The sequence below is a fragment of the Podarcis muralis genome, chromosome 3 (assembly GCF_964188315.1).
Source record: "Podarcis muralis chromosome 3, rPodMur119.hap1.1, whole genome shotgun sequence".
NCBI classification, from domain to species: Eukaryota; Metazoa; Chordata; class Lepidosauria; order Squamata; family Lacertidae; genus Podarcis; species Podarcis muralis.
This window is the reverse complement of record NC_135657.1, coordinates 11383825-11411706: the sequence shown is the minus strand read 5'-3', so window position 1 is coordinate 11411706 and position 27882 is coordinate 11383825. Positions and strand designations below refer to the sequence as shown.

The 27882-nt window shown below is 44.8% G+C and overlaps 1 long non-coding RNA gene across 1 annotated transcript in view; it reads right to left on the bottom strand.

Annotated features, from left to right (window-relative positions):
* Positions 1-24722, bottom strand: part of LOC114594891 (uncharacterized) — a 77447-nt gene extending 52725 nt beyond the window's left edge. The window contains exon 1 of the long non-coding RNA XR_003706108.2: positions 24459-24722. This is a non-coding gene — a long non-coding RNA (uncharacterized LOC114594891). The remainder of the gene's footprint in view (positions 1-24458) is intronic.
* Between the last annotated feature and the right edge of the window lie 3160 nt (positions 24723-27882).

Below are 27882 nucleotides of genomic sequence, written 5' to 3'. Positions count from 1 at the left end.
TTAAGGAAGAACCCCAAAATCTAAATGGAACGAGGCAACAATTACTCTGAAAAACTTGTAGAGCTGCCACCAGGCATTGCAAGCCATACTGAGCTAAATGGATCAATTGTCTGATTCAGTATAAGTCAGCTACATATATTGCAATGTTTTGGTGGGTGAAGGGCTGTAGCTCAGTGGTAGTGCATCTGTTTGACATGCGCAAGGTCCCAGGTTCTATGCCGGCATCTCCAGGTAGGCCTTTTCGTTTTTTTTATTATATACCCTACCTGCCCGCAGACTGTCTCACCAGAGTGGTGCATGCTCTAGTTATCTCCCACTTGGACTACTGCAACGCGCTCTATGTGGGGCTACCTTTGAAGGTGTCCCAGAAACTGCAATTAATCCAGAATGCGGCAGCTAGACTGGTGACTGGGAGTGGCCGCCGGGAACACATAACACCGGTCCTGAGAGATCTGCATTGTCTCCCAGTATGTTTCCGAGCACAATTCAAAGTGTTGGTGCTGACCTTTAAAGCCCTAAACAGCCTTGGTCCTGTATACCTGAAGGAGCGTCTCCACCCCCATCGTTCAGCCCTGACACTGAGATCCAGCGCCGAGGGCCTTCTGGCGGTTCCCTCATTGCGAGAAGTAAGGTTACAGGGAACCAGACAGAGAGCCTTCTCGGTAGTGGCGCCCACCCTGTGGAACGCCCTCCCACCAGATGTGAAGGAAATAAGTAGCTATCCTATCTTTAAAAGACATTTGAAGGCAGCCCTGTTCAGGGACGTTTTTAACATTTAACGCTGTATTGTTTTTAATACTTGATTGGGAGCTGCCCAGAGTGGCTGGGGAAACTCAGCCAGATGGGCGGGGTATAAATAATAAATTATTATTATTATATATTACATGCGCATGCAATAATATAAAAAAGAACAGCCAATTTTGGGAAGTCTGGAGGCTTTTTGTGTGTGTGCGCGCATCTTATCGGAAAGAGTTGCTCTTTGAAAGCTTGTCCTGCTGTTTCTTTCCCACAGCTCGCCAGCCCTTGCTCAGAGTATTCTCCCCGGTTATTTTCCAAGGTCCAAGCTTTTGAGTGATTAGGCCAGAGGCGCTCGGCTTTAGTCACATCTGCTGTTTTTCTGGAGGTCAATCACACAGTTCTCCATTCAGGGCTAGGAGGAAGGGAGGCCTTACAAAGGAAAACAATTATTCCAATTGAAGGTATATCGATCCACATCCTGTGGTTTGCGTGGCGGTTTGGGGACAGGGCGGCTGCTGGGGAAGAGGAGGGGTGGGGGTGGGGAAGAGAGAGAGGGAGGGAGAGAGAGAGATCAATTCCTAGGGTTGCTATGCCCCAATGGAAAGATGTTCGGGCCACGTTCGTGTGACAAATGGGGCTTAGACTGCAACGAGAAAGGGAGAAGGGATAGCACTGAGCACACGCAGGATGAGATGAGGAGATTACTCTCCTTGATTCTGTCTGAAGCATATCAGAATTCAGCAATGAATTTATTGGAAAGTGGTTGTGTCTGCGCAAGGACTTCGGCATGCGCAATGAAACTTCTCCTTCTCTTAAGAACACGAGAAGAGCTTGCTGGATCACGCCAATGGCTCATTTAGTCTAGCATCCTGTTCTCACAAAGCCACTTCCGCCCTGCAGAGGAGGTGGGATTGCGGGCGTCACAGCCCCACCATGCGCACAGTTGCTGGAGTCCAGCTCCCGCACGATCGGGGGAATCCCTGGCCGTGTCACACCCTGGCCAGCCAATCGGCTAGCTCTGGGGGTGTGGCCTGTCCTATTTAACGCAGGCGTGGCTAGGGATCTCCCTCTTTCCCCGCCTATCAGCTGTTCCTGTTTCCCACCCTCCCGCCCTTTAAGGTTTTTCCGTCTTTGACCTTGCTATGGACCTCAGTTGGTTGCCGTTGAGGGGCCTGGTAGGAATTTTTCCACTTGGCAAATTGGCACCAGCCACTTGGTTTTCGCCTACCTCGTAGCAAATTGTCACAACTTTCTTAGTACTGGCGGTTAGGCATTGGTATTGATATTGTTATGTAGATGGAAGAGGGGAGGAAGCGCCATCATCTGCCCCACATATTGAAGGGTAGTTCGGTAAAGGATTCCGGGGGGCGTGGCCCTGTCCGAAGCCTATGGAGGTGAGGGCCTAAGGCATGCCCCCGAGCGGTGACCCTGGGGGAGTTCCTAGTTGATGTCATCAGCAGGACTCCCCCTACTGGTGGTTAACCCTTCCCAGACTTCAAGCGGATGGGCTGAAGCTGGATATAGTCGATTAGGACCAATGCCTAAGCCACTACTGCTCATTCCTGTAACCAATAAAGTTGTGGCCTTATTTAGCTCATTAACCTTAATAATTGTGTCATGTGTCTTTATTTCCACTGGGGGGGACAGGAACTCGCCACGCAACCCAAATGTCTGTGCGCAACCTGTAAGCAGGTCCCGAGCATATGAGTACTCATGTTAAGGGACCGCCTCTCCTGGTATGCCCCACAGAGGACCTTAAGGTCCATGAATAACCATAGTTTAGAGGTCCCGGGCCCTAAGCAAGTCAGACTATCCTCCGCCAGGGCCTTTTCAGTGATGGCTCCGACCTGGTGGAATGCTCTGTCCCACGAGACTAGGGCCCTTCAGGATTTAACTTCCTTCCGCCGGGCCTGTAAGACAGAGCTATTCCGCCTGGCCTTTTAATTTGAACCCAGCCTGATCTTTTATTTCCCTTCTCTTCCCTCCCCCTCCCCTTTTATGAAGATCACCCACTCTGAGACCCCACAGCTAATTCTCCCCTGGCCTCCTCGCTGGCCCAAGTAGGACCAATTCAGCCAGCTACCCCTGGGGATTATCTAATTGATTTTTTATTGTTATTCATGTTTTTATACTGTATTTTATGCTGCTTTTATAATTAAGTGTTTTAGGCTTTCTGGGAGATGATATACAATGAAATGAAAAAGGTATTTAAATATACCTTCCTGAAGAAACCAGAGGCCTTTCTCCTGGGCATGGTCGGCCAATTGGTGCCAAAGAAGGATAGAACTTTCTTTATGTATGCCACAACAGCAGCAAGAATACTTATCGCAAAGTATTGGAAGACACAAGATCTACCCACCCTGGAAGAATGGCAGATGAAGGTGATGGACTATATGGAACTGGCAGAAATGACAGGCAGAATCCGAGACCAGGGAGAAGAGTCGGTGGAAGAAGATTGGAAGAAATTTAAAGACTATCTACAGAAATATTGTAAAATTAATGAATGTTAGAATGATGTTGGATTGAAGTTAAGTGGTTTTTAGCAGTAATGTTATAAAAATGTGCAAAAATGGATTGTTAACAGGTGATAATCTAAAGTTATAATATATTAAGATTAAAGATTAGGATAAAAACAAAGAGGGAAAGGATTTGCTGAACCAACTAATTGAACTGGATACAAAAAAGGGAGGTGTGAGGAGGTCTGGGGAACAAGCAAATGAAAGATAAGATACGGAAAGATTGAATTGTTTTTAACTGTTTTTACTTTGTATTTTTTCTTTTTTTCTTTTTGTAACATTTTGAAAACTTTAATAAAAATCTTTTTTTAAAAAAATAAAAAATAATTAAGTGTTTTAAAGTACCGTATTTTAAATTTGTTGTAAGACGCCCTGAGCCCGGTTTTTGAACCGGGAAGGGCGGGGTATAAATAAAAATTTATGATGATGATGATGATGTTACGAGGGAAGTCTTGGGATACCTCAGTTGGTAGAGCATGCGACTCCTAATCTCATGGATGTGGGTTCGAGGCCCATGTTGGGCAAAAGATTCCTGCAATTCAGGGCATTGTACTAGATGTCTCCCACGGTCCCTTCAAACTCTATGATTCTTTCCTTCTGTGATTTCCAGCAAGTGATTTGCAGAAGCATTTTTGCATCTAACCGTGGAGGCATAGCCATCATGGCTGGTAGCCACTCATAGCCTTCTCCTACATGAATTTCTCTCATGGCTGCATGAGGGAAGAAATGCCATGGTACATCTGCAGCAGCAAAACTGGAAGCCTTCATCGGCCCCACCTGCAATGAAACATGTCTCTCCTGTACTCGTCTCTACTGCCACAGCAGGTGCTGTAACTTCCCAATGGTTTGACTTTACTCTTGAAGACAGATGGACGCCAGCAGCAACAACATGAATTTGTACAATCCTCTTTTTAAACCATCCAAATCGGCAGCATCACTGCCTCCAGTGGAAGCAAGTTCCACAGTTTAACTGTGCTGCTACATGAAAAAGTACTTTCTTTTGTCCTTTCTGAATCTTCTGCATCAGATGTCCACAAGTTCTAGTGTTCTTCTCTGTTTCCACTTTCTCCATGACACCCTTAGTTTTATAAACGTCTGTCGTTCCTCTTACTTGCCTTTTCTCTTCTCCCTGCCTCAGGGTTGGGTGGAAACCCAGGACAGTTTTGAGAGGTGCACAGGGTGCCGAAAGGGAAAGTGGAAGTCTCTGCGTGAATGGGACCACTTCACTAGAAACAACCCAGAGTTTCTTAAGCATCATTTGGTCATAACTTGGTTCCAACCATGCCAGGAATTTGCACCCTCTATCTTGGAAGCTTCTTGTCCCACAAGGCACTTCCATTTCTTGGGTTCCATGATCACTGCAGATGGTGACAGCAGCCACAAAATTAAAAGACGCCTGCTTCTTGGGAGAAAAGCAATGACAAACCTAGACAGCATCTTGAGAAGTAGAGACGTCACCTTGCCAACAACCTTGTATTGTTAAAGCTATGGTTTTCCCAGTAGTAGTGTATGGAAGTGAGAGCTGGACCATAAAGAAGGCTGATCACCGAATAATTGATGCTTTTGAATTATGGTGCTCTCCATTCTGAAGGAAATCAACCCTGAGTGCTCACTGGAAGGACAGATCCTGAAGCTGAGGCTCCAATACTTTGGCCACCTCATGAGAAGAGAAGACTCCCTGGAAAAGACCCTGATGTTGGGAAAGATTGAGGGCACAAGGAAAAGGGGATGACAGAGGACAAGATGGGTGGACAGTGTTCAAGAAAGCTACTAACATGAGTTTGACCAAACTGTGGGAGGCAGTGGAAGACAGGAGTGCCTGGCGTGCTCTGGTCCATGGGGTCACGAAGAGTCGGACACGACTAAACGGCTAAACAACAACAAAATCTTGGAAGCTCTTCCACAAGTGTATTTATTAATTTATTTTCTTCCACAAAATACCATGTCTTTCTTCCATCATGGAACCCACTGCAGCCTACGCGTGGTTCCTAGGTGGTCACCTATCCAGGTCCTTTCCAGACCCAGGTCTGCTTAGCTTCAGAAATGTGCTTGATTGATGTGCCTTCTGACCAAATCCCCTGGGACTGATGTGTGTCAAGGCTAAATTTAACAGCTGCTTGTCAGCCAGATGTTCAACAGCTGCTCTGAAGGTGCCTGGGCTGATAACAAATATTCGGTGAGTATTTGGTGTGTGTTCGGTGTTGACATTTGCAACGGGGTCATTTTTTTGAGAGTAGAATCATTGCAGGTGTGGAGCACAGGTGCCTGTATTCCCAGAGTGATGAATGTTCCACACTGATAACAGGAAGGCACCATTCCAGACTGGGCACCTGTGTGAGTCTTTCAGTTCAAGTAGAAAACCACAACCAGTTGAAGTTCCTGCTGGTCATGAATGGTGGAGACTCACAACACTACATGAGGGCATTTCCTTTTGCTTCATGAAAAGCGGCACGTGGAATTGCCTGAGAGCCAAAATAGATGTGAGATGGTCCATGAGAATGCTGCTTTCCTGTGTCCTACATGTGCCTTAGCGAGTCTACATGCACTTCCCAAGAAAACCAGCCCATTTGTGTCTAAGGCTAAGGTATGTGAACGCTACACTTGAATCGGCAGGCACACTTGGGCCCCTCCAGACTGGTGCTTGTTGTGGGATAACCAACCTTGAATAAGCAACATGTTATTAATGCATGAAGGGGTTAAGACCATAGAGTAAGCTGTCCTGTCAGGCTTTGCTCAATCAAGTCTTTCTTCCCCATCCAGTCGATCAGAGCAGCTCCGCATGTGAGCTGCATGGGTCTTACAAACCCCAAAACAATAATTCCTATGCCCATAATTTAGGAACTTTCATCACTATAACTGCCAAGTTTTACTGCCTGTGCTTTCTGAATGATGTATAGAAATACACACGAACCTGACCTTTGAACAGTTTGTAAGTAAACCAATTCGTAACGTACCACACGTAAAGTCTTTTTCTATTATAGGGGAAGAGGGGAACTTTGGAAGGAACTTAGAAGGGTATATTTTAAAGGTCTAACAGGCTTTATTTCCACATTGCTGCATATTTTATGATTTCAAATCTCTGCTGGAGTTTTCTCATTAAAGAGTACTTGCCCCAAACCTGGATCCTGACAACCAGGGAATTCTCCTTTTATACATATTTTTTCCTCGACAACAATACTTTTTTGCTGGGTGTGGTCTGTGGAGCGTTCTTAGGGTATTCATTACAGGGGCATTGTGGGTTAAGTTGGCAGCTGACACCATGAGCATCATCACAATGCCACTGGAAAGGTGCTACATCATGGCATAATATTATGGGATTATGGATAAACAAACAAACAAACTACTTCTGAGAGTAGCTCTATCACTGCTAAAGCTTCCAAAAATGTAAAAAAGAAAGCAGAATGGAACTGTTAATTCCTGAACTCCTAACCAGTAAGCCCACCCCAAAAACCTTTCAAACAACCCTCCAAAATCTCTCTCTCCCAATCCAGTTTTTCACCTCCCTGAATGTCCACAAGTGTTGAGCTGTTGAGCATTCAACTGTTGAGCTGAATGTTCTCAAGTGAGAATTTGTGGCTCAGCCTTACAGCTTATGAAGGGCATCTTACTGGTTAGGTATTTACAGAAAAAAATCCAGAAGTTATTTATTGCCTGAAGCCTCATATTAGCACCTGTGTCCATTTAGGTAATGGGGTGTTGCAACATTGCTCGTTGGAAACTGCATGAAAGTTAGGTGTAATCAAGAACAGCCCATCTTCTCCTTAGTAAGGACAGAAAGGAATCATAATGTTGATGATCGGATGGAGAGTGATTTATAAGCGGGTGCCAGTCAAAATATGATGGTTGAGCATGGGGTTTAAAGCAATCTCTTCAGATCTGAATCTTGACCAGGGCTGGACCAGTGCCGGATTTACATACAGTGGTACCTCGGTTTAAGTACTAAATTTGTTCCGGAGGTCCGTTCTTAACCCGAAACTGTTCTTAACCTGAAGCACCACTTAAGCTAATGGGGCCTCCTGCTGCCGCCGCTCCAACAGAGCACGATTTCTGTTCTCATCCTGAGGCAAGGTTCTTAACCCGAGGTAATATTTCTGGGTTAGCATGAAGCGTACGTAACCTGAAGCGTATGTAACCCGAGGTGCCACTGTATAAGCTAAACAAGCTATAGCTTAGGGCCCCACTCTCTTGGGGGAGCGGCCCCCCAAAAAAATTAAAGGAAAAAAAACCTAATGTACATTTCCAAAACATAAGATAAAAAACAAATATAAAACCTACATACAGCAACAGTGTTTTGTGTTGTGTAGGCTCCTATGATGTAAGTAATGGGCCCTGCCTGCTGGCCAGCTCCCTGTTGTTGTTGTTTAGTCGTTTAGTCGTCTCCGACTCTTCGTGACCCCATGGACCAGAGCACGCCAGGCACCTCTGTCCTCCACTACCTCCCGCAGTTTGGTCAAACTCATGCTGGTAACCTCGAAAACACTATCCAACCATCTCGTCCTCTGTTGCCCCCTTCTCCTTGTGCCCTCCATCTTTCCCAGCATCAGTGTCTTCTCCAGGGAGTCTTCTCTTCTCATGAGGTGGCCAAAGTACTGGAGCCTCAGCTTCACGATCTGTCCTTCCAGTGAGCACTCAGGGCTGATTTCCTTGAGAATGGATGCGTTTGATCTTCTTGCAGTCCATGGGACTCTCAAGAGTCTTCTCCAGCACCATAATTCAAAAGCATCAATTCTTCGGCGATCAGCCTTCTTTATGGTCCAGCTCTCACTTCCATACATCACTACTGGGAAAACCATGGCTTTAACTATACGGACCTTTGTTGGCAAGGTGACGTCTCTACTTCTCAAGATGCTGTCTAGGCCTGTCATTGCCCTTCTCCCAAGAAGCAGGCGTCTTTTAATTTCGTGGCTTCTGTCACCATCTGCAGTGATCATGGAGCCCAAGAAAGTAAAATCTCTCACTGCCTCCATTTCTTCCCCTTCTATTTGCCAGGAGGTGATGGGACCAGTGGCCATGATCTTCGTTTTTTTGATGTTGAGCTTCAGACCATATTTTGCGCTCTCCTCTTTCACCCTCATTAAAAGGTTCTTTAATTCCTCCTCACTTTCTGCCATCAAGGTTGTGTCATCTGCATATCTGAGGTTGTTGATATTTCTTCCGGCAATCTTAATTCCAGTTTGAGATTCATCCAGCCCAGCCTTTCGCACGATGTATTCTGCATATAAATTAAATAAGCAGGGAGACAATATACAGCCTTGTCGTACTCCTTTCCCAATTTTGAACCAATCAGTTGATCCATATCCAGTTCTAACTGTAGCTTCTTGTCCCACATAGAGATTTCTCAGGAGACAGATGAGGTGATCAGGCACTCCCATTTCTTTAAGAACTTGCCATAGTTTGCTGTGGTCGACACAGTCAAAGGCCTTTGCATAGTCAATGAAGCAGAAGTAGATGTCTTTCTGGAACTCTCTAGCTTTCTCCATAATCCAGCGCATGTTTGCAATTTGGTCTCTGGTTCCTCTGCCTCTTCTAAATCCAGCTTGCACTTCTGGGAGTTCTCGATCCACATAGTGCTTGAACCTTCCTTGTAGAATTTTAAGCATAACCTTGCTAGCGTGTGAAATGAGTGCAATTGTGCGGTAGTTGGAGCATTCTTTGGCACTGCCCTTCTTTGGGATTGGGATGTAGACTGATCTTCTCCAATCTTCTGGCCACTGCTGAGTTTTCCAAATTTGCTGGCATATTGAGTGTAGCACCTTAACAGCACCATCTTTTAAAATTTTAAATAGTTTAGCTGGAATACCATCACTTCCACTGGCCTTGTTATTTGCAGTGCTTTCTAAGGCCCATTTGACTTCACTTTCCAGGATGTCTGGCTCAAGGTCAGCAACCACACTACCTGGGGTGTACGAGCCATCCATATCGTTCTGGTATAATTCCTCTGTGTATTCTTGCCACCTCTTCTTGGCAAGAATAATAATAATATAATAATATAATATAATATAATATAATATAATATAATATAATAATAATTTATTATTTGTACCTTCCAACGAAGATTAAAAATACATTAAAATGTCACACATTACAAACTTCCCTGAACAGGGCTGCCTTCAGATATCTTCTAAATGTGAGGTAGTTGTTTATCTCTTTGACATCTGATGGGAGGGCGTTCCACAGGGTGGGTGCCACTACCGAGAAGGCCCTCTGCCTGGTTTCCTGTAACTTGGCTTCTTGTAGGGAGGGAACTGCCAGAAGGCCCTTGGCGCTGGATCTCAGTGTCCAGGCAGAACGATGGGGGTGGAGATGCTCCTTCAGGTATATCACTGGTTTGCTCAAGGTCCTTTTGTTATTGCCAAATGCCAATGTGTTTGCATTATTAAGTTTGTTATGAATAAAAAATCATTTTAAGTTAGAGCTTAATAATTATTTCACTGTTGATATACTTCTTAATTGTATTTCAGTTCAAAATTACTTTGATAAAATACATTTTTTGTGATGTGCAAATGGCTTTAGATCCCTATTAGGTCCATAAATTACCATATCGCATATATTCAACACAAACAACAGTGGCAATTTGTTGTTGACAAATAAAGGGCCCCATTACCTTCAGGAGCTTAGGGCCTCATCAAACCTGAATCCGGCCCTGGGCTGGACCAAAGCAAAGGACAAGATAGTCAAGTTTTTAGATGTTTACTACATTTCTGATAGGATGGAAGGAAGAGTCAAGTCCTTCTTGTTTCATGCCAAAGTGCCAGGAACTACTGACCACTGCCCCTTGTGGCCAGGTGCATCTCTGCAACTTCTTGATGAGGTGCCACCACTGCCCCATGTGGTGAGCGATGTAATTGCAGTTTCACAGAGAAAAAGTTTCCAAACTGATTCCACCTAGGCTGGACATTGGTTACACTTGAGCAGCAGGGTCTACATGAGATCTAGTGAGTTCTTGTGAGATGGGCAAATTTGTTCATTTCAGCTCCTCTTAGTTTCTCATCCTTCCAGTTTTCAGTTCTCCAGATTCCTACATCAGTTGGTCATTTTTAAAAAAAAGAAGGTCCTCGTGAAAATCCATCAGCACTTGAGTGTTAATTTACCATTTTTTTAATGCAATTTTGTTCAACGTGTACATTGTTGCAAAACCATTTCCCTTCATATAATGAATTTTGGTATCTTCTTTTCACACATATATGCATTTTAATGTAGCATATGTATTTTGTACACATTACCTGGTGGGAGAACAGCATTGCAAAATTTGGAGAAGTGCAAATTTTGAATGTTAGCTGTTTTTTATGGACCCCCTTGCAGTGCAGGAATCTTGCCCACAGCCATCCCCGGCTTGGCTCCAGCCACCAACATTTCAATTAACAGCCAGACGCTCTGACCCATTGCACCACGGGAGGTCTCAGTGACCCACACGAACAAAAGCCAATCACAAAAAAACTGTGTAATGCAGAGATTAAGCAGGGACTGAGGCTCTGAGGAAGGGCTATAGCTCAGTGGTAGAACATCTGCTTTGCATGCAGAAGTTAGAACTGAGAATAAACACCCTTCTAAGACCCTGGAGACTGACCAATTGACTAGACTGACCAATGGTCTGCCTCAGTGTAAGTCAGCACCCGATATTCCGGTGGTTGTTCTTGCTAAATAGGGGTAGCTAGAAGTTACAGTGCTTTTGGGGTGCAATGGGGCACCATTTAATGCTCTACCTGGGACACAGGAACCCTACAGGACAACGCTTCTTTGAAGTCTCTAGGCCACTGGCAGCACCCCAGAGGGATGTGGATATAGCAGATGGCTTTCTCGTGAGCCAAGGCCAATGTGCTGATAATTTCTTCCTGCCGCACTGCCTGTTCTTGTAGGGAAAATGGCAGGGAAGTTACTCAATAATTTACATGCAACGCTCTATACGTCCAAGTCTATAAGTGATGCATTATTCTCCCATCTAGAGCAAGCGAAATTGATTGCATGCTATATCTTCCATTTGCTGCCTTTATCAGTATTTATAACTTTTGCTGAGTCCGAGGATCTGTTGAAGCTAGCAGCCCATCCATCGGGGTGCTGAATTGCGATTTTCAAGCTTGCGTGTGTGTGCGCACAGACGCACAGAGGCTACTTCCAGCAACCACCATTTGACCTTTACATCGGCTGCAGTCATTGGCCAACACCAAGGCTGTAAATATGAATTAGGAGCAGCAACTACAAGACAGTCATGTGTGATCCATTTTGCCTTTGGGCGGCCCTCCGTTTTGGATGTTCAGGGTGGGAGGTCCAGCAGGTGTTTAATTATTGTGCCTGCATAGTGCTGCCTCGGTTAAGGATGCAGGGTCTTGAACTGTCATGGATGCCTTAGCTGAGATTCCTGCATTGTGGGGGGTTAGACTGGATGACTCCTGGGGTCCCTTACAACTCTGTTGTTGTTGTTGTTTAGTTGCGTCCGACTCTTCATGACCCCATGGACCAGAGCACACCAGGCACTTCTGTCTTCCACTGCCTCCCACAGTTTGGTCAAACTCATGCTGGTAGCTTCGAGAACATTATCCAACCATCTCGTCCTCTGTCGTCCCCTTCTCCTTGTGCCCTCCATCTTTCCCAACATCAGGGTCTTTTCCAGGGGGTCTTCTCTTCTCATGAGGTGGCCAAAGTATTGGAGCCTCAGCTTCAGGATCTGTCCTTCCAGTGAGCACCCAGGGCTGATTTCCTTAAGAATGGAGAGGTTTGATCTTCTTGCAGTCCATGGGACTCTCAAGAGTCTCCTCCAGCACTATAATTCAAAAGCATCCATTCTTCGGCGATCAGCCTTCTTTATGGTCCAGCTCTCACTTCCATACATCAATACTGGGAAAACCATAGCTTTAACTATACGGACCTTTGTTGGCAAGGTTGGCAAGGACCTTTGTCCCCTTCGTGGATCACTGCCTTGCCGTGGCGAAGGGGCTTGAATAACTCAGAGAAGCTATGAGCTTTGCCATGGAGGGGAGTCTTCTCTTCTCATGAGGTGGCCAAAGTATTGGAGCCTCAGCTTCAGGATCTGTCCTTCCAGTGAGCACTCAGGGCTGATTTCCTTCAGAATGCATAGATTTGATCTTCTTGCAGTCCATGGGACTCTCAAGGGTCTCCTCCAGCACCATAATTCAAAAGCATCAATACAGTTCTATGATTCCATGAACCCCAGATTTCATGTACTGAGGCTGGGGGAGTTTGCCTAGACAAGTGAGCTGCAATACCCTGAGGCTGAGCCCCCATTACCGACGAAAAAAGAATGGAGGATGAAACTAATGCACTATGCAGAATTAGATAAACTAACAGGAAGAAATCGAAACCTGCGGGACCAGAGATTCGCAGAAGACTGGAGGAAATTTGAAAAGTAATTGTGATGCACAGATCACGCTAGTAGGTGTGCAAGAAGTTTTGTAAGGTGAATTATTTGAAATATTGCAAAAAAGACAATGAGGAGAATTATTAGTTGTTGATAATTAAAGGTAATATGAAATTAAGAAATGCATAATAAGTGATAAAGAACGGGAAATCATCAAAGGTGTTGACGGAAGTCCAAAAAATATTGTATAAGATGAGAAGTTTTGTTGTATGAATGTTAATTAATATATTAAAAACTAATAAAAATGTGTGTGTGTGTGTGTGTGTGTATATATATATATATATATATATATATATATCGAAAGAATCTGAGCCTCTTTCTCAGAGGAGGCATTTGTCTCCTTCAAAGCTTTGGAATACCTATATCTGTGATTTACATCAGGGAACACGAGAAAAGCCATACCGTATTTTTCTGTGTATAAAATGAGTCCTATTTTGGGAGACTTCAAATTAAGAAAATGGGGGGAGATTGCCCAGAGTTGTTGAGCTTTTTGGGGGGAGGATTGCCTAAAGTTACTGAGCTTTTTTTGGGGGGTTGCCCATAGTTTAGCTTTGGGGGGGGAGATTGCCAAATATCGCTCACCAGCCTGACCGCCTGGTTCAAGGGTTGATCCTTCTTCCCCTGGGAAAATACAGCACTGTGTGGGGAATAGGGGCCTCCTCACAACTCTCAGCCCCCTTAGCAAACTACCCTTCCCAAGATTCATTGGGGGAAGCCATGACTGTTTAAAGCGGTATCATGGCTTTACATGATTGGTGCGGATGTCACCAAGTGAATACAGCTTATGGTGATTCAATTAGGTGATGCAATAGAGCAATAAAACAGCTCCTTTTAAAATAACAATATAAATGAAGCAAATTGTTTGTGCTTTTTGTTTGGTTTTTGGTATTAAATTGCACTTCAACCTTTTCCAGCTAGGTTTGCTGAACTGACCCCTTCTTCTTTGTAGACATCACAACAACAACAACAACAACAGTAGCAACAACAACAACAAATTATTTATACCCCACCCATCTGGCTGGGTTTCCCACTCTGGGCGGCTCCCAATAATAATAATAATAATAATAATTTTTTATTTATACCCTGCCCTCCCCAGCCAAGACCGGGCTCAGAGCGGCTCACAAGCAATAATAAAAACAAGAAGAATGATTACAACTTAAAAACAAAAATAAAATACAACATTAAAATAATGGAACATTAAAATGTTAAAATTTAGCCTCATTGCAGGAGGAGAAGGAAAAGAAAAAAGAAAGAGAGGGAGGGAGGGAATCAAATTGGCTCCAAGCCAAAGGCCAGGCGGAACAACTCTGTCTTACAGGCCCTGAGGAAAGAAATCCTATCCCGCAGGGCCCTGGTCTCATGAGACAGAGCGTTCCACCAGGCCGGAGCCAGTGTTGAAAAGGCCCTGGCTCTGGTTGAAGCTAATCTAACTTCCTTAGGGCCCGGGACCACTAGGGTGTTGCTATTTATGGACCTTGAGGCTCTCCGTGGGGCATATGGGAGAGGCGGTCCCGTAGGTACGAGGGTCCTAGGCCGTATAGGGCTTTAAAGGTCAAAAGCAGCACCTTAAATCTGACCCTGTACTCCACCGGGAGCCAGTGTAGCTGGAAAAGCACTGGGTGAATATGCTCCCATGGCAAAGACCCCGTGAGGAGCCTCGCTGCAGCATTCTGCACCCGCTGGAGTTTCTGGGACAGCTTCAAGGGCAGCCCCGCATAGAGCAATAGACTATTAAAAACATGATAACACTTCAAACATTAAAAATTTCCACCAAACAGGGCTGTTAGTAGATTATAGCGTACTGAAAAAGCATGCTATGGCCTAACTTGCAAATATCTATCTATCTATCTATCATCTATCTATCTATCTATCTATCTATCTATCTATCTATCTATCTATCTATCTATCTATCATCTATCTAATCTATCTATCTATCTATCTATCTATCTATCTATCTATCTATCTATCTATCATCTATCTATCTCTATCTATCTATCTATCTATCTATCTATCTATCTATCTATCTATCTATCTATCATCTATCTATCTATCTCTATCTATCATCTCTCTCTCTCTCTCTCTCTCTCTCTCTCTCTCTCTCTCTCTCTCTCTCTCTCTCCAGCTTCTTTATCCTGCCTGCCACACTTATTGCTATTTGCTCTTGGTTAAAAAAAGAAAGAAGGAAATAAATAATGAAAATTAAAGATAGCGAGAGAGAGAGAGAGAGAGAGAACCGAAGGTCATCCATACAGTTGTCCCAATTGCAATCTGCGCGACTTTAACCCTGTAGAGAAAAAGTAATTACCCTTTGGCTTTTGGTGACCTCAACTAACCTTTGCTGAAGGACCAGAGAAAATAAAAGGCTGACCAATCGCCTGCCCTTTGCTGCCCCACAGTTAACCCTCTCAGAGAGCGAACACCGCCTGTGCTCTGCCCCCCCACCCAACATGACAATAGGATGTGGAAATGTTACCATGGAAATCTCGTCGGAAGAAGAAACAAACAACAAAAATCCATTACAATTAGTAGTGGTTTATTGGGTGGTGCCTGCACAACTGTTTGAATCCATACATTGCTTTATCTTTCATATCGGGAGAATAGAAGGGAAGAGGAGAGGTGAAAAATGGGGGGTGCCAGGAAATGGCTGAAGGATAATCGAGGGAGCAAAAGGAGGGGAGGGCTTTAAGATTTCTGGGGTGGCTTGCTTGGGATAAAATGACTGGGCTGAACATTTCCGGCCAACCAGCAAAATGAGCCGTTAACAGCCCACTAGCAATTACTTTGCACCCAAGTTTGTGGGTGGCGCTGTGGTCTAAACCACGGAGCCTAGGGCTTGCCGATCGGAAGGTCGGCGGTTTGAATCCCCGTGACAGGGTGAGCTCCCGTTGTTTGGTCCCAGCTCCTGCTCACCTAGCAGTTCGAAAACACGTCAAAGTGCAAGTAGATAAATAGGTACCACTCCAGTGGGAAGGTAAACGGCGTTTCCGTGCGCTGCTCTGGTTTCACCAGAAGCGGCTTAGTCATGCTGGCCACATGATCCGGAAAGCTGTCTGCGGACAAACGCCGGCTCCCTCGGCCTATAAAGAAAGATGAGCGCAACCCCAGAATCGTCTGCAACTGGACCTAATGGTCAGGGGTACCTTTACCTTTGCATAATACAAATGGATTGATAATGGCTTGCTTTTAAGAAGAGAGCAAAGAAGAATTCCCCACTCAAGGAGCTGGGAAAATTGGGGAGCTGAATGTGTGCCAATTTGAATGAACCCCCCCCCCCCGTCCTCCCCACAACTTTGGACACCCTACAGTATGTTTCCGAGCACAATTCAAAGTGTTGGTGCTGACCTTTAAAGCCCTAAATGGCCTCAGTCCTGTATACCTGAAGGAGCGTCTCCACCCCATTGTTCTGCCCGGACACTGAGGTCCAGCGCTGAGAACCTTCTGGCGGTTACCTCACTGCAAGAAGTGAGTTTACAGGGAACCAGGCAGAGGGCCTTCTTGGTAGTGGCACCTGCCCTGTGGAACGCCCTCCCACCAGATGTCAAAAACCACATAAAAAAACTGGGTTCTTTCAATACACGGGGGGAGAAGCGGTGTGCCGCCAGCCAGCTCGTTGGCAGGAAGAAGAAGAAGAGTTTGGATTTGATATCCCGCCTTTCACTCCCCTTCAGGAGTCTCAAAGCGGCTAACATTCTCCTTTCCCTTCCTCCCCCACAACAAACACTCTGTGAGGTGAGTGAGGCTGAGAGACTTCAGAGAAGTGTGACTGGCCCAAGGTCACCCAGCAGCTGCATGTGGAGGAGCGGAGACGCGAACCCGGTTCACCAGATTACGAGTCTAGCGCTCTTAACCACTACACCACACTGTCTCTCAGTGCAAATTCCCCCGATGCCGCCGCGTGTGGGAAACGATCTAGGGAGAAGCTCAACAACTTTGGGCCATCTCCCCTCATTTTCCTAAAATTGAGTCCCTCAAAATAGGGGTGTGCGTCTTATATAAGGGGGCGCCCTATGGACAGAAAAATACGGTATGCCAAGCTCACCTTGAGGCCCTCTGCACCAGAGGTTTTGAGATCTGAAAATCTGCTGCACTCATGACAATGAAAACTGGATGAATGGTTTCATCTTTACTTTTTTGTCCCCGCCCCAGCATGTGCAATTCCGCTTTTGACTGCAAAGTGTTAAGATCTACATTTTTCTCTTTTATAACATAGGATAATGTGTTATGCGCTGATGCTGGTTTGATACTAATAATTACTAATAAGTAGTTGTAATGTCAATGGTACTTAACATTTATTCCTTGAGGGGTAAAGTGCATGTTAGACTTTGAAATAATAATAATAATAATAATAATAATAATAATAATAATAATAATTTTTTTTTATATATATACCCCGCCCTCCCTGGCCAGAGCCAGGCTCAGGGTGGCCAACACCAATAATATTAAAATACAGTGGTACCTCGGGTTACATACGCTTCAGGTTACATATGCTTCAGGTTACAGACTCCGCTAACCCAGAAATATTACCTCGGGTTAAGAACTTTGCTTCAGGATGAGAACGGAAATCATGCTCCGGTGGTGCAGCAGCAGTGGGAAGTCCCATTAGCTAAAGTGGTGCTTCAGGTTAAGAACAGTTTCAGGTTAAGAACGGAACGAATTAAGTACTTAACCCGAGGTACCACTGTAAAACATAATAGGGGAAAAAATATTCTTCTGAATCTAACCTTTCTCGGGAGAAAAGCAGCCTAGGGAGGGGTGCTTAACCCTTGCCTTGCTGTTTTCCACTCCAAATTATGTCCATCTCTTTTTGCTTCTGCAAGATTACAGATCACAAACACACACCTTGAACCTCATGGAGAGGAGAAGCAGTTGTGTTGTGTGTGGGGATCAGAGCAGTGAAGCATTCAGTAGGAAAGGGGTTAAGCATCCTTTGCTACTTCTCAACTAAAAAACAACAACATTCCTTTTCTTTAAAGAACAAGCGTAGCAACTTTGCTTCACCCATTTTAGTGCAACAGGTTTGGCAGTCTGCACTACTACAAGGCACAGGGAGAGAGATGCCATTAGCGAATGCTTGCCTGTGTTAAAACCAACCAAGCAAACCAGGTAAGTGATTCAGCACTAAAAAGTGGGTTTTTCACGGAGAAAGCGCTGGAGAGAAAAAGTGCTCAGACGGAGTGCTTTAAAGCACAGATCTGTGCCTAGAAACATGCCGTAAAAGTCCGGATAAGGTCTCAATCTGGATTATTATTTTTTCTAAGACAAAAGAACTCCAAACTTCAAGGCTAAAAATTCCGACAATGTGATCCTGGTTTCATTAAACTCAAGTAGGCATGGATTTATTATTTTATCTCAAAAAAAATCTTACACCTCTTGATTGTAAAACAACAATGCATTTTTCAGTTTGGGTTTCTCTACTTTTCTATTATAGGGACGCGGGTGGCGCTGTGGGTTAAACCACAGAGCCTAGGACTTGCCGATCAGAAGGTCAGCAGTTCGAATCCCCGCAACGGGGTGAGCTCCCATTGCTCGGTCCCTGCTCCTGCCAACCTACCAGTTCGAAAGCACGTCAAAGTGCAAGTAGATAAATAGGTACCGCTCTGGCAGGAAGGTAAACGGCGTTTCCGTGCGCTGCTCTGGTTCACCAGAAGCGGCTTAGTCATGCTGGCCACATGACCCGGAAGCTGTACGCCGGCTCCCTCGGCCAATAAAGCGAGATGAGCGCTGCAACCCCAGAGTCGGCCACGGACTGGACCTAACGGTCAAGGGTACCTTTACCTTTACCTAGGTAAACCTACACCTGAGATGTTGCAGTTTAAAAAGAAAATAAAGGGTGAGGGGAGAGCACCACCCTTGCTTCACGACAAATTGCCTGCTAAGAAAAACAACACAAGAATGGTGAGAGTGTTGGCCTAGCGGCTGGGAGACCCGAATTCAAATCCTCCCTCAGTGATGACGCTCACTGAATGGCTGTGGACCAGTATCTCTCTCTTATTCTCACTGACTAAGCTACATCACAGGGTTGTTGTGAAGATAAAAGCAGGAGGGGAGAATAATGCATGCCACTTCAGCTCCTAAAAGGAATGGCAAGATATCAGTGTAGAGTGGTACCTTGGATCACAAACGCCTTGGTACCCAAACGCCGAAAACCCAGAAGAGAGTGTTCCAATGTTTGAATATTTTTCGGAAGCTGAACGTCTGAAGCGGCTGTCAGCTATTGTTTCTGGGGCGCCTGCCGCAATCAGAAGCTGCGCCTTGGTTTTCAAACATTTCAGAAGTCAAACAGACTTCCGGAACGGATTAAGTTTGGCGTTTTTGTCTTTGCTATTTATTTTGCATTTTTGTTTTTGAGGCTTTTTCCGTTAATTTGTTTTTTGTGACTGTGTGGAACCCAGTTCAGATCCTGATTGAAATGGATAAAAGCCCCCCCCCCCCCCGCATCCAAACAATGACTATCATCAGTGCAGGTAAGAAAAGAATTTTCTTAATTTTAGTTTTAATCATCTACAATACTGTCTTATTTATTTTCTAGAGCGGTACATTGATTATTGCTTTCATTTTATGGATCAATGGTCTCGTCTGATAGTAAAATTCATGTTAAATTGCTGTTTTAGGGGTTGTTTTTAAAAGTCTGGAATCAGTTAATCCATTTTGCACTACTTTCTATGGGAAAGCGCGCCTTGGTTTTGGAACGCTTTGGTTTTGGAACGGACTTCCGGAATGGATTAAGTTTGAGAACCGAGGTACCAATGTATGACCAAAATCCACTGTACCACTGTACTAAATAAACACACACACACACACACGTCAAAATAGTCTCCTCTCTGACACAGGCTGAATTGAGACACCAAAAAAATGCATTTCAGGAAAACGCGTTGCAAACTTTAGTATGGGAAATCATGTTGGCAAGAGACGGGACTCCAAAGCGCCATCTGGTGTCGCTTTTATAAAATGCTTTTTCTTTACTAATGTAGCTGAGTCTCCAGTTAAAGCACATGCACTTTGCACGCCATGATTTTTTAAAGTCTTAATTGGGACCAGCAAGGCTTGCTTGGTTTCCCATCCATTAGATGAAACTTAAATGAAACTCCGTTTCACAGGGAAAGAGGAAAACAAGAGTGAGATCACTAAAGCTGGCCGTAAGCCACCACGAAAATACTAATACCAACAACAGGCTTTGATTATATTTGCTGGCACTGAGAAATACTCTTAACAATTATGATATCAAAAAAATGCTATGGGTCTCTCTCCCCCCCTTCTTTCTCATTCTCAACATGCCTTTCTTTTTACTCCCAAGGTAAGCGTATTGGATCCTCTCTGTGTAAAATTCATTCGTTCCAGAAACAGAGAAGAAACATTCTAAGAAATGTGATGAAAACAGTCAGGGTTTGACATTACTTGAAGACAGAGCCGTCCCAGGACTATCTTAAGAAACATTGTAAAATTATTGAATGTTAGAACGATGTTGATTTAGAAATTAAGTGGTTTTCAGCTGTAATGATTATGAAATTAAGAAAAGAAGGGTCAAAAATTAAATAGAAATTAGGGGAGGGATTTGCTGAATTGAATTAATTTGAGATTGGAATACAGAAAGGGGAGGTACGAGGAGGTCGGGAAAGTAGGTTTTTACAAATATAAGGGTTTGAAATTATACATGTTGTATGTGTTTTATATGTTTGCATTTTTGTTTTTTTATGTTTTCTGTTTTTTCTATTTTATATAAACCTTTTTTTAAAAAAAACCTTAATAAATATCTTCTAAAAAAAGAAAAAAGAAAAAGACAGAGCCATCCCTGCCATTGGGCAGGGTGAGGCAGTGGCCACACAGCTTGCCCCTCACCTCGTGGGGTAGCCTAATGCTCCTCAGGTGCTGTGGAGGATGCCATCCCATCACCAGTGTTGAAGTAAGATTCAACAGCCAGTACATTCAGGTTCTGTACATGGAATGGAATGAAGGCGCTATCTTTGCGTCAGGCGGCAAAATGACTTGAGCTGCCTTGACCCAGAGGTTGGTGCTTTTGGCTGGCCCTCCTCGAACACTTCCACCTAGTAGCAGATCATGGGGTGTCTGCAGAAGAAGGAAAGGGGAAGATCTCTGAACTGCGGGGAGAACCCAAAGTGTTGGTGCTGACCTTTAAAGCCCTAAATGGCCTCGGCCCAGTATACCTGAAGGAGCGTCTCCACGCCCATCGTTCTGCCCAGAAACTGAGGTCCAGCGCCGAGGGCCTTCTGGCGGTTCCCTCGCTGCGAGAAACCAAGTTACAGGGAACCAGGCAGAGGGCCTTCTCGGTAGTGGCACCCGCCCTGTGGAACGCCCTCCCACCAGATGTCAAAGAGAAAAACAACTACCAGACTTTTAGAAGACATCTGAAGGCAGCCCTGTTTAGGGAAGCTTTTAATGTTTGATTCATTACTGTATTTTAATATTTTGTTGGAAGCCGCCTAGAGTGGCTGGGGAATAAATAATAAATTTATTTTTATTTTTATTACCACCTGAACAAGCTAGCTCATTTTTTTGTGGTCAGCGTGATATCTATACAGCTTTTTGAACTGACCCCCCTCTTGGAATGTTTTATCTGATGCTTCAATGTAGGTTGTAAACCACTATGAGATTTTTTAAAAATATAAAGCGGTAGAAGAATGAAGTGAATGATAACAACAACAATAAGATAAGAAAATGATGCGTTTTCTTTGAAATATGAATAATATGATTCGTGTTGTTAAAGGTAAAGGGACCCCTGACCATTAGACTCTGGGGTCGCAGCGCTCATCTCGCTTTATTGGCCGAGGGAGCCGGCGTACAGCTTCCGGGTCATGTGGCCAGCATGACTAAGCCGCTTCTGGCGAACCAGAGCAGCGCACAGAAATGCCATTTACCTTCCCGCCGGAGGGGTACCTATTTATCTACTTGCACTTTGACGTGGTTTTGAACTGCTAGGTTGGCAGGAGCTGGGTCCAAACAACGGGAGCTCACCCCGTCACGGGGGTTCGAACCGCCAACCTCCTGATTGGCAAGTCCTAGGCTCTGTGATTTAACCCACAGCGCAACCCGCGTCCCCATTCATGATATTACGATAGCCTTAATAGGAAAACAGCAAACTCCACAAAACGGGGACACTGAAACAAGAATCTGACAACACAATCCTTAACATGTCAACTCACAGCTAAACCCCCTGTAGCTCAGTGGCAGAGCAAAGTGTTGGTGCTGACCTTTAAAGCCCTAAACGGTTTTGGTCCAGTATACCTGAAGGAGCATCTCCACCCCCATCATCCAGCCCGGACACTGAGGTCCAGTGCCAAGGGCCTTTTGCGAGAAATGAGGTTACAGGGAACCGGGCAGCGGGCCTTCTCAGTAGTGGCACCCACCCTGTGGAACGCTGTCCCGTCAGATGTCAAGGAAATAAACAACTATCTGACTTTTAGAAGACATCTGAAGGTAGCCTTGTTTAGGAAAACTTTTAAATTTTTTGATGAATTATTGTATTTTAATATTTTGCTGGAAGCTGGGTGGGGTATAAATACATACATACATACATACTATTATTATTATTATTATTATTATTATTATGAGCCTAAATTATCCATTAAAAAATAATAATACAGAAAATAACAGTCTTACCAATGCATGAAACGCATATGTGGAAACATATGGAATGAGCTATATAAAGTTTCAGTGCTGTACAGTGGTACCTCGGGTTACAGACGCTTCAGGTTATAGACGCTTCAGGTTAAAGACTCCGCTAACCCCGAAATAGTACCTTGGGTTAAGAACTTTGCTTCAGGATGAGAACAGAAATCACGCGGCGGCCCCATTAGCTAAAGTGGTACCTCAGGTTAAGAACAGTTTCAGGTTAAGAACGGACCTCCGGAACAAATTAAGTTTGTAACCAGAGGTACCACTGTACTAGTGAAGACCAGCAGTGAAATGTGATGGTGTATCTAACAGGTTGGAGCAGGAGCCTTTGTGCTTTGGGGCGGGTGGAGTTTCAAGACGGGAAACAGAGAAAAGTTTTTCTCCTCTCCTCACTCTCCTGCCAGCCCCGGACCTAAGCATTTTATTCCGATAGAGCGGGTTGGTGGTTCCTTTCTCTCTCACTTTACTTTCTCCCACCTTTTTGAGTGACACCTCAGCAGTCCACATGCCTGGAAAAGCTGACAGGTCCTTGTCAGATCATTTTGGGACAGTGGTGGGGTTTAAAATACATTTCTTTTTAATTTACTAGCACATATTTTGCATTCCTAGGGATTCCCCCCCCCCAAAGTATGCAGAAGTCACTACCTTACTTTTGACTAGCCGCTCAGCCACCTGATTTTTGCTGCTGGAGACCTGCAACAAGATGTTGCAGCGTGGAGGACTCCCCTTCCATCTTCCATTCATTGAAATGAATTAATCTAAATTAGTCGCGCCCATTAACTTCAATGGGTCTACTCCAGGTAGGACTACTGTTGAACGCAATTGGCTGAGATAGGTGTGGATCTAGACAGACAGACTGTCAGATACACAATATATATTTGTGATTGCTTGATATAAATCCATATGTCCATCTGTTCTTCCATAGTGGAACGCAAACTGTATAGATTATATTTTTAATAATGAGGAAGTAGAGGGAAAAAAGCAGAATAACAACACAGCATAATGTTACCGTGCTGCTGTTTGGCCTGTTCAGCAGAAAACCAAATAATAATAATAATAATAATAATAATAATAATAATAATAATAATAATAAATGTGACCTCATCTTTAAATCACACGTGGGCAAATTAATCAGAAAGTTTACTTGTGAGCTTTCATACGTAAGTGGCTAAACAGTGCCCTGCTGTCAATAAAAGTTACATATTATTATAGAATTGTATAGCTGAAATTCACTGTTTCGACCTATTTTGACACATTCACAAATGACTTGGACAGGACTATTGAGACAGGGTCGCTCCCATTGTTCTGTGGGAATTTTCACAGCAACCTCACAGTAATATCGTGGCCGGTAAATGACTGGCAAGACTTGGTTTTGAATATTGTACAGAGGTTTGAGAGGAGAAAGGGGGAAGAGGCCAGTACTGTAGTAAGTTGTTTGTAAATGTCTAAATCACACTTCTGACCTTACTTTGCGACAAACTCTATGGCTGTAAACATGACCCGAGTATTCCATTCTCAGCAATATGTGTGTGTGTGTATGTGTGTGTGTAATATATATGTGTATTATAGACAGAACGCACTGAAAACAAAACAAAACAGTTTGGCATTGACCAAATGATAACCGTTCAGGCTCTTTTGCCACACGCACCACAGTTATAACAATCTTTTACGAAGCAAGTCCCAGATCCAAACCTACGGCGCCGATCCTAGCCAACAGACTTACTCGCAAGCAAGTTCTGCTGCCACCAACGAGACTTACTCCTGAGTAAATGCATGCACTCAGGTGGCACCAGAGAGACACAGTTGAAAGAGAGCTTCACTTTGCCAAGCCTTCATCCTAGCCGTATCTTCCAGAGACCCTTCTTCCCTGGTTTGTTTGTTTTCAGGAACTGACAATAGCGCTGCCTTGCTCAAAGTTACCATAGCAGTCATTAAATAATACATTGCTGCCTCTCCTGGTGATCTAATTTATTTATTTTTTAAACAGCCCAGCAGAAACTCATCTTAGCATGCAGGAGTTTCCATTGATATGTCTCCACGGTTTTTTTGGTGGTTAATTTTTTGGGCGTCTTGTAATATTGAAATGACCCAATAATAAGAATGATAACAACAACAACTACTACAACAACAATAAACCGGGTCTCTTTAATCTTAGCCACGCAAAGCCCATCCGATATGCCAAACGTTAAGAGCGGACGTACCTGGGAGAAGACTGAGCGTGCTCTGGAGAGTCCATCGTTCTCTTTTTCTTTCGAAGTGTACCTGAGACATAGCGTCATCCTTGAGCCCCGGCAATAAAAGCTGGTAGATGCCACACGTTGCTGGTCTTTTGCTTATGTCCCGCAGTGCTTTGAGAAAAGGGGTTATTGCTGCAGAAAAGAGAGAGCAAAAGCAAGAAAGAGAGAGAGAGCGCTGGCCATACAGTAGGAATAATCACTGCAGTCCGGCTCACCCCCACCTTCCTCTCTCCCTCTCCCTCTCGGTACAAGGCCCCAGATGATTCTGACTGCATCCTTCCATCCATAAATCATTCCCCTTATTCTATTGGTTACATGCTACATGGCAAGTATTGATTTTTCCCGTTCCCTCATCACTGCAGGACCTATGGTTTTTCTGAGCTGGTATACACAAAGATACACACATACACTATACGTTTGGGCTCGCGCACACAGATGCACGCCAGCGTACGTACATAACGCAAGATGCCTTTCTGTTAATTCCACACCATCACCACCCTGGGCAAACAAACTCCCAACTCTGAAAAAAATGTACAATTTGCACCACACACGTTTTTGAGAATGAAAGGAAACGATCAGCTTCAGGTATGAGCACGGCGGGATCAATCAGTCGTCCCCCCTCCCACTTCCAAAATGCAAAAGGTTAAAGAACACAATTTGGGTGTGATTGCAAGCCGGGAAGTCAGTAGCCTGAAATGTTTCAGCTGGGAAGCAAGAACTCAATGGGGAGAGTTTAAACTTTGGGTGGTAATTAGATGTTTGCAGTGGCCGTGAAAGCAGCAGGTCGGAGTCAGTCTTCTCATCTACAGCGTTTCTGAAATTCATCACGTGGCAGCATGTTGCCTTGCTGCGAGTTGCTCGGCCGGCAGCAACATTTGGAAGGTGGGGGAACTTGCTGCCTGACAATGCCACGTTCTGAACTCAGTCTCACTGGTCGTTCTGAGTGGAAAAGAGGGAAGTGGCAGACCCATGAAAGGCTCAGCTCCTGGCCTCTTTTGTCAAATGATCCCAGGCAGCAAATCTTGGCTCATGGGATAGCTGTGGTCAAAATGGAGCACCCATTTAACTCGACAAAGGGCTGTTTCTACATATTATTATGTGCAGATTCAGGAACCTCCAGATGTGGCCCAATCGCCTTCTCAATCCGGCCTGCGGACGGTCTGGGAATCAGCGTGTTTTTACATGAGTAGAATGTGTCCTTTTCTTTAAAATGCATCTCTGGGTTATTTGTGGGGCATAGGATTTGTTCATCCCCCCCAATATAGTCCAGCCCCCCACAAGGTCTGAGGGACAGTGGACCGGCCCCCTGCTGAAAAAGTTTGCTGACCCCCTGGCCTTGATCTTCTGTTTTCTTCCATTTGCATGCGCAGACACTGCACCCCTGACCTTCCCCGAGTGGTTACGAATGATGGACACAGCAACTTAGATTGGACCAAATGAGGCCACAACTTTATTGATGTCAGATGTAAGGTTTTTGGTATAGGCGTTGGGCAACCATTAACTTCCGGTCTGCCTGCCGGAAGTGACGCCAAGTGTCAACGCCTGGGGATCTGCATGAAAGCAGCTCCTCCCGGATCCCTCTAAAGGGATACCCTACCTTTGGAGGGGCAGGCAAAGGCCACAAGCTCCCCGCCAAGGCATACGCAATGCCTATACCGCCACTCGAGCCTAACTAGGCTCGCTGACTCAGGTGAAATTCCTTGATCTTCTGCTTTCCTCCCTTCACCAGAACACCGCACAGAATTCTGCTTAGGCTGTGTTATCTATGACCTGTCTTGCTGTGTGAGGGGCCGTAGCTTGATGGTAGGACACATGCTTGGAGTGCAGAAGGTCCCAGGTTCAATCCTAGCATCTTTAGTTAGTACAGGGATGGGGGAACCTACGAGGTCCCCCTGTTAGTATTTCATGCCTCCGATGATGCAGTTGTGGTTGGTGTAAATCCCATGCCTGAGAACAGTGTGGGAAACAGAAGACAGTCTTATCTCTTCCGCTGTATGTACAGTGGTACCTCAGGTTACAGATGCTTCAGGTTACAGACACTTCAGGTTACAGACTCCGCTAACCCAGAAATAGGACCTCGGGTTAAGAACGTTGCCTCAGGATGAGAACAGAAATTGTACGGCAGTGGGAGGCCCCATTAGCTAAAGTGGTACCTCAGGTTAAGAACAGTTTCAGGTTAAGAACAGACCTCCAGAACGAATTAAGTTCTTAACCCGAGCTACCACTGTACTTTGTAATGTACTGTCACTTTTACTTGTGCCTGTTGTTCTCTCGGAGCTGGAGAGAATAGACGCCATTATTCTTTTGTCTGTACATAGTGTGTAAATACAGTCATACCTCGGGTTAATTGTGCTTCAGGTTGAGCGTTTTCAGGTTATGCTCCGCAGTGACCCGGAAGTAACGGAGCTGTTACTTCCGGGTTTCACCATTTGCGCATACGCAGATGCTCAAAATGATGTCATGCACATGCGCTGAAGCGGCGAATCGCAACTCGCGCACATGCAGACTCGGGGATGCGGGTTGCATTCGCTTCAGGATGCGAACGGGGCTCCGGAACAGATCCCGTTCGCATCCAGAGGTACCACTGTAAATAGTAGATTAGCTCTGCGATGTCTCACGCTTCTTGCTGTGTTATGCCAGAAGCTTAGTGTGCATATACCATCTGTTATATGTCGCTAGAAGCGCACTGGAAGAGAAGGGAGATGCCTTTTCCAGAGCTGCGCGTACCAGAGGACGCTCAGATTTCAGGGGGCTTGCAGGCACCCCCAGGGCATTTTCCAACACCCTCTACCTGACTTGTGGGATTCCCCCCCAAGTCACACCCCTGACACAGTCCTGCTCTGCACCCTCCCTGAGTGTTTTTGCCTGGCTGGAATGTGTCCTTGGAGTCTGTTAATGCCTCTTGGAGAGGGACATCTCTCTCTCTCTCTCTCTCTCTCTCTCTCTCTCTCTCTCTCTCTCTCTGTGTGTGTGTGTGTGTGTGTGTGAATAAACTAGCCTCCTGTACAAAGAATCACATTCATTTCTCTGCTCAGTGTCACTCAATGACAGTGGCTGCCCAGGATTTCAGGCAGGGAACATTCCTTGCCCTACCCAGAGATACTGAAAATTGAACCAGGGCCTTTTATTTTATTTATTTTTTAGAATTAAATTTATATACCGCCCTTCATTGTAAGACCTCAGGGCGGTTCGCGGAATAAAATGCAAAGTAAAAACACAAGTAAACAACTAAAAGAAAACAACAAAACAATAACCTCTCCCCTTCTCACAGACACATTTAAAAGGCTGTAGAATATTAATCTGCCAAAGGTCTGGCTGAAGAGGAATGTTCTCACCTGGCACCTAAAATATATAAATAAATAATAAATAATTTTTTATTTATACCCTG